At 40.3% G+C, this 7,973-nt stretch overlaps 1 pseudogene; it reads right to left on the reverse strand.

Annotated features, from left to right (window-relative positions):
• Window positions 1–748: 748 nt before the first annotated feature.
• On the reverse strand, window positions 749–6,029 carry LOC149018573 (pleiotropic drug resistance protein 1-like; annotated as a pseudogene).
• Window positions 6,030–7,973: the final 1,944 nt, after the last annotated feature.

A 7,973-nucleotide genomic window follows, 5' to 3' on the forward strand; every position in this document is an offset into this window, starting at 1 on the left:
TAGGGCATGCGTCGCAAATCAATGAAAAATGGATGGAAATGGACATGATAAAAATTCTGTAGGGAACAGGGGGGGGGGAAAAAACCCCCCGGGGGGGTAAAGCGCCGGGTTGGAATTCATTTTCTAAGAAATGGCCTATGTAAAGCAATAAATAGCAGTGAAAGTAACAAAAGTTGAAAAATTCAATTCATTGTTATCAATGTAAAGTTCTGACACAAGCCCAGATTGCGCATGATATGTTACAACAACAACAACAACAACAACAACAACAATAAGCCTTTTCCCAACTAATGGGGCGGCTACATGGTTCTTGCCCTCCAATGGTAAGGCCATGCAGATACAAGGCCTAAGCTATACTATCCTCTCACCACTCTCCTAAGGTTATCTTAGGCAACCAGCCCAGTTCCTTCAAAATGGATATATCACTTCCCCAGAGCATTTATAGGTTTCCGTTGAACGTGGCCGTGCCACCTCAAACGACTTTCTCTAAGCTTATCACTTATGGGAGCAACTCCCAGACCAACTCTAATATGATCATTTCTTATCTTATCCATCCTAGTTTTTCCACTCATCCATCTTATCCATCCTAGAGCATGATAGGTTACATTCAATAAAAATCAAAATTTGAAGCCTATAAACTTTTACAACTTTTTCTTACTGCTAAATTTGAGAGCCATGAAAAACTTTATGCACTAGCTCCATTGGGATTCTAATCACATGATTTTGTCTCTTTCAATGCAGAGGCTTCTTATCTTCTCTTGAAGTTAAATGCCTTGATGGAAAACACAAAGGTGAATGCCAATAGTACAGTGAACCCAACAACCACTGCAGCAGCCACTCCTAAAAGCTCATGTTTATATCCATAATAGCTCCTCACAAAACTTTCAACTGTGATGCCTGAATCAAGCTTTTCCTGTATATCTCCAAACTGTGAAGCCACCAATCCATACAGTGTCCAAGACATAGGACTGAGCCAGTAGTACCACCTCCACCACACAGGAATCCTCTGCAAAGAGGGGGAGGGGAATGTAAATAGGTACTAGTTTAAGTGTATTACTTCTAGCCCCTAAAACAGGAAAGAATTATATGACATACCGTTCTTGGAACTATAAATCCTGAGAAAATATTCCATAATGAATAAAATCCTGTTGAAACTATTGAAGCAATGTGTTGGTTGGGAGTGGTGGTCACTGCCATCATACCATAGAAGGTGAAGTATAAGAATGTGAAGTACATGAAGAATAGATACCAAAAGAACTTTGCAGCTGTCCAGTGAAATCCAATCATTGAATACACTATAACCTCATATATGACACTCTGTATGAAGATATATGGAAGCTCAATGATTACCTGCACCAGAAAGAAAAGCATTTCATAACAAAGAGACAATCAAACTGTAATCCCTCTATTAAATATAGTAATTTGATCATACTAAATAGCAATTATTACTCATGAAAAGGCGTATGGCAAAGCCGAATACATTCCAGCAGCTCTTTCTCTATAAAAAACTGCTCGTTCAATGGCTACAATCGGCTGTACCAAGGAGGAATTTGTTATCCCTAGGAAAACAATGGCAACATACATCGAACCTGTTGCGTTGTAGATATCCTGTTGCCTTCGCTGTGGTTTTGTAAAATCCAAATTGTTTCTTAGTATTGGGCACAAAAGAAGAATAGCATAAAAATGTTGAAGAGTTCACTTTATGCTAAGTTACCTTTTAGATCCTAGGTTCCAAAATAATGATCCCAAAAGCAGAGCTATGATAGTTGTGAAGAAGAGCCTGACTGCATTATATTGTGTTCCGCCAGTATGAACAATGTTGTTTCCATATGCGAGCTACACACTGGGTCGGGAAAGACTGCGAATACCTTCTAGAAACAAAGCAATGATTGCAGAACTAGGTAAACCCATCCCTGTTTCTAAAGACCTTCATTTCCACATTCTGCATTTATCATTTTCCATTAAGTCAACTAAACCCAGTAAGGTAAATATAATGTACGAAAATAAAACTCATTTCTCTTATATGCATCTGGATGGATACTAACCTACAGAGCTCTTTTCCTTGGATGATAGCTTGAAGGATTCTCCAGTTCTGTTAGCTTGCTTATCATTCAAGCATTCCTCAGACAAAACTGCTTGAGGCTTCCTAAATGCTGTAATAATTATTCGAATGATATGATTCTGTTTTGGAAGCTGAATATATATACATATCCTTTTCAAAATCCAAAGCATACTCACAATTGAGATAAGACAGAGCCAAAATTGAAAGACCGTTGAATAGGAAAGTAAGACCAATCAATGCCCCTACTCCAATCCAGTACCAATAAGCTTCAGTGAAAAATCCACGAGATTTTAGGACCTCCACTCCTAATGTCTGCTTAGAATTGTATTGAACCTATAAATTTTCAAATGCCAATTAGAACCTAATGGGAAGTATTCTTCTCATTTAATCTTCTTTCTAAATCTTGGTTTTGACAGAAAAGAAAGGGAGCCTTACATAGTTCCAACTTTTACCAAGGAACTCATTCACAACTACTGCATTTTGCCCATACATCAATGGAGATATCCAGTAAGCCCATTTCCACCATATTTTTATATTGTCTGTAACAAAGAAATAAGGTTCTTATGAAGTTGAAGCCAAATAAAGAGCTGGCATAAAGCAAAGCAATCTAAAAAATCACCGAGAGAAATATCTCAAGTAAATCCAGACCATACCTCATGACAAGATAAATCCAGCAAGTGACAGGAGTATGAGGAATGCAAAGAACCCAAACGTGTTTGCAACAACCATGTTTCTCCCCACTGACCCAACTAATCTGAACAATCCAGATACCATCTGTTTAAGGCATACAAGTAAAAACTACTGTTTGAAGATCCTGCAGTGAACATTCTTCCAGTTACTTCTCTGATGACACATCCAAATGATATATACTTTCACTAGACACATTATAATCTCAGTCAACTTCTCTTTACCTTGAAATGCTTGGATCAAAGCCAATAACATAGTAAGTAATAAACACCCAAATGGCAACTTCAACTACTGTGAGCGGGATTTTTGCAATCCATGGGGGCAACAAGTATGCCCAAGAAGGATAGAAATAGATATATCTTTGCTTGTAAAAGACAGGAAGCTTCATTACAGTCATGGCAAGCTCTGTGAGACCATTGAACATATGAAAGTTGAGAGCATAGAACAAAGCACCCACAAAGATCCCTCCATCAGTTACTGAATCTCACTTCATCTCAGTACGCAAGAAGACGGTCATTGCCACAAAGGCCACAATGATAATCTGGAACAAAAATGCAAACTATTGAATAGTTGACATGATAAGTAAATTTCTAATTGAAATTTTTATGATACTCATTACCCACCTGTGCCATATTGAAAATGTAGACAAAAGAATTTCTCTTCACCAGTAATATTTCTCTTGATATGCAAGCTTTCAATAGTTCTTTCTTGCTGACACCATACTTTCTGGTAACTAAGGCAGCAGGGTGACTCTTGTTCTTATCAACTGGGGTGGCAAGTTCTTCTCCTAGCTTCTGGTTCACATGGAATGACTGGAAAGCCTCAGAAAATTATTTGACAGGGATGAATCTGTATGGTTTGCTTTATCCATCCAGTACTGTTTTTGATCTTTCCTCGATGTCACCTGTGAAATCCAAGGAAGTATAGAGTTGTATTTTTCTCATAGAACTAGAGATAAGCAACAGAAGGACAAAGGTAAATGGTTTTGAAGGCTTACTTCTTGCAAGAAGTCAGCAACTCCCTTCCTCTCTGGACATTTGAATCCCATGCATTCAAAGAACTCAAGCACATGTTCATGAGCACCCTGATAAACAATCTGCCCATCTGACAAGAGAATAATGTCATCAAATAGATTGTAAACCTCTGGAGCTGGCTGGAGAAGAGAGAGTACTGCAGTCGTATTTAGAATGTGAATGGATTGCCTAATTGAATTCACTATCTGGAAAGTTGTTGAAGTGTCCAATCCGGTTGATATCTCATCCATGAAAAGTGCTCTTGCTGGTCCAACCAACATCTCCCCTGCATCATGTTCATCAAGAATATCAGATGAATGCACTTCAGTATAAAGAAAGAACTAGATTATATTGACTGTGAGGGATATAAGTTTGCTAGCCTGTTGTGACACGCTTTTTCTGTCCCCCGGAGATCCCTATCAGCATTTGATCTCCCACCAAGGTATCAGCACACACCTCGAGCCCCAAGATCTAGAAGTTTGGAGTATTATGGGAAATTATCAGTCTACCTCCTAATGTAGAAAAGTATGCTTTTTATTCAGAAATAAAATTGAATAGTTGATACCTTTAGAACATAATCTGTGACCACACTAACATCTTGTCCATTTAGTGCTGCTGCCTGCAAATGTAGGAACCAAAGTTCTCCTGCGTTAGGCTGTGAAGTTCATGAAATTGACCTATTCTTCTAAGATCATTGTTTTACTGCAAGCACTGATTTAGAATTTTTCCCCGGGTGGGGTGGGCGGAAATTTACCTTCATATATATATCAAGGTTGGGATGTGGTATAATGTTTGCCTCCTTTTCTCTTCGTTGCAACTCTGCCAACATCTTTGAAAGGTGTCAATGTTGAGAATTAGTTGATTAAATTCAGTTTCACTCATCGTTCTAAGCCTTTTCAATTGAATCTGATCATCTCAAAAGAGACAAGTGTTGAACTTACCATATTGGTCTCGCTCCTACTCCTTGGCATCTTGTAGAAAAAGCCAATGTTTCTCTTACAGTCATTTCCCCTATATGAAGATCGTGTTGACTTATATAAGATGCTGTCCTTTGTGGGACAAATTCATCCAACCCATGCCCATTATAAGTTATTTTCCCAGAGAACTGAGGAAGATTCAAGAGAAAATGTTAGTGTTTGCAAATCTCAAAATGATTTAAAAAGGAGCTACAGAAGAACATTTGAAACTCCAAAAGGAATAACAGCTATGTTTCATTTTCTTACTTCTAAATCTCGATTGAGCATTCCTGCTAAAGACAGCAAAAATGTGGTCTTTCCAGAGCTGGATTAATAAGAGAACTGGATTAGTTGAATGAAACCAAAACCGGCTAAAACTTTGGTAATTGATTCAATCTCCGGACTTCTTCTCTGTGTTCTCACCTTCCAGGCTTGATTATTCCACTAACATCATGAAGGATTGAGAGTGGCTTCTTTCTACTTGGAAGAATATGAAGAGGACTCAAGAACCCCTTCAGAACCAAAAAAACAAGTTAGTTGGTAAAAGTTATGCTTGAGACAGAAATAGTTCCTGGCAAAAGATTAACTACCTCAAATATATTGGCAAAGAAATTCAGTATTGTAGGTGTTACGGGAAAAATATCGTTGAACCGGGTCCGTTCTTGGTTCAACCCTTGACCCCGGTCGGGGACGAACCGACCGACTTAAGTTTGTACGAACCGGGTTTGAAGACAGCGTGCTAAGGAAGAAACCTCACACGATCAGCAGGCAAGCACAAATCCGAGATTCTCGGGATGGATAACCCGTTAGGCGACGGTTATCAGCACTCACGGAAGCAGAAGATTGTGCAAACTTGGATAACTACCACAGCCGCAGCAGATGATCGTGTGATCAAGGGAAGTTATCCATCACCCCACTAACGGGTCTAACCGTCAAGATCTGACGGTCGCTAGAAGAAGACTCAATCGAGTTCAACGGACGAGATTAGAAGGTACACACTATATAAATCATAACATACATATGAAGAAGGTAATTGAATCGTATTCCCAGTAATCATATTCATACTTTAGCTCTGCAATGAGCCAGAGCCTTTGTGATCAGTTCATTAACTGACTTAGCCATCGGAGGTGGACTCCCGACCCCAACGGTCGGGCAACATCTGACAATTGTTTTGCAGGTCATCCTTCAGTGATCTAAGGGTTGAGCAGATTTTTGACGCATCATTTGGTGTTGTCTGTGGGAAGCACTTCAGAAAGTCAAGGTTACCAGGTCAGCAGTAGCAGTGGTGGCAGCACAGCGAGAGCCTGGCATTCGACTTTCAAAAGGGAACACTCCAGAAGATATCCTTGAAGGAAGTCGTGCTCGTGAAGTACGTGAAGATGAAGGATTGGGCAGTAACGAACGCCTGAACCCTCCAAATCCTCTCCAACAGTAGTTTGATCGAATGCAACTCCAGTTTTTGGAGATGAACCAGACGCTTCGTGCGCTGGTCAGACAAGTGGTGGCTCCCCAGGCTCCTTATCAGCAGGAGGCCAGAAGATGTGTGAGAGAAGCAGAGACGCTCATACCACCACCGCGAGGGCATTCCCTACAAGGAGATAGGCAACCCGGCAGGAGGCCAAAATTATGGCCCAAACCTGCGAGGGTATTCCCAAGAGCGAGACAGAGGACTAAGAATTGGGGAACTACCCAGAAGGAATTGTAACATCCAGCCCAAACCTAGCCTGGACACCCTATTTATTTTGGGATAAAGAAAAATTGGTTCAATGTTATACCTTAAAAGTTGGACTTTAATTTCAATATTATTATCTTTGAAAACCTTAGGAAGCCATGTCAGATCTTTCCCTTAGGGTAGATCTGTAATGTCTGGCCTTGTCCTAACCTTGACCCGGCCCGGGACCTGTTATGTTTATAGGTCCGAAGACCCAAAGTGGGGGAAATGAGACTTGTGGGCCCTTTTGGTTGTTGATTTGGTGTCGGAACCCAAGCCCTTGGACATTGACAATGATGCCCCTCACTTGAGAGCATTGTCAGTGTTAGTTTTGAATCTGCGCACCGAAGAGGGGTGAATTAGTTGAAATACCAAATGAACTCCTGTGCTCAATCCGAATATATTTCCTAAAACTAGACTTCTTGGTGGAATTGTAGGAGAAAACCCCACTCCATTTGACCCCATATAGCCCTCCAAATTCCTGTTCGAAGTTGCTGAACTGTGTCTGGCAAATCCTGCTTGCGCATCAAAGAAGGTGAGCTTAGTTGGTGGACCTAATGACCTCACATGCTTGATCCAAAAGTATTCTGGAAACTAGACTTCTTTATTGACTTGTAGGAGAAAACCTCACTTAATTTGACCTTGAATAGCCCTCCGAATCCCTGTTCGAAGTTGCTGAACTATTTCTGGATTTTCTGCTGAAACCCGTACTGCTTTGGTCGATCCTTTGGTCGATGCCATCAACCAAAACCAACGACCAAAGTTACCCAGAATCAAGAAAAAGATGCTTTTTGGATATTCCTTCATCTATTTAAGTGAAACCTCGAACCTAGAACGATATTTCACTCATTTCAACACCTGAGAACGTGGGAAGGCTCCTCTTATGCTCCTCTTTGGCTTGGGTGATGATCTTCTACAAAAATCATTGTCTCTTTTCTCCAACTATCATCTTCCAAGGTATGATTCCTTCTCTTGCTCTCTATCCTACCCACTTCTCTTCTTCTTTTTACTGTTGAGACCATGGCCAAGGTGCTGCAACCTTGCAAACACCTTGCCATGAACGCCTCTTCCCATTTATACTTGCTTTTCCTTCATTCTTGCTATGCTTCACTTGCATCTTGATCCTTACATATTCATTACCATGATTCCTTGCTTAACAACTTGATTTCTTATACTAAACTGAGATGTGGAGTATGATTAGTCTAATCTCTGGCTTGCAAATGATTGTAATCATGTTCCTAACCTATTCCCTAACTAATTCTCTAGCTTCCCTTTCAATTACATCAATTTCTCATGAATGCTAGGATTCTTGTCTTTAGAACATAGGACCTCAATTTGGGGGTTTTCATTTGGACCATTGGATTGTGATAATACTTGCTAGGTAGTGTTCTTACATTGTTATTAATCATCCCTCCAAGTTTCGGATCGATCCGAACCCCGGAAGACCCATTTCGGACCAAAATCCCCAAAATCACTATCGCCCGAAGACAATTTTGTCGATCCTTTGGTCGATACCATCACCAAGACCATCGACCAAACTTGTT

The sequence above is a fragment of the Hakea prostrata genome, chromosome 4 (assembly GCF_041222555.1).
Source record: "Hakea prostrata isolate BN-2017 chromosome 4, UWA_Hpros_2, whole genome shotgun sequence".
In the NCBI taxonomy this organism is placed as follows: domain Eukaryota; kingdom Viridiplantae; phylum Streptophyta; class Magnoliopsida; order Proteales; family Proteaceae; genus Hakea; species Hakea prostrata.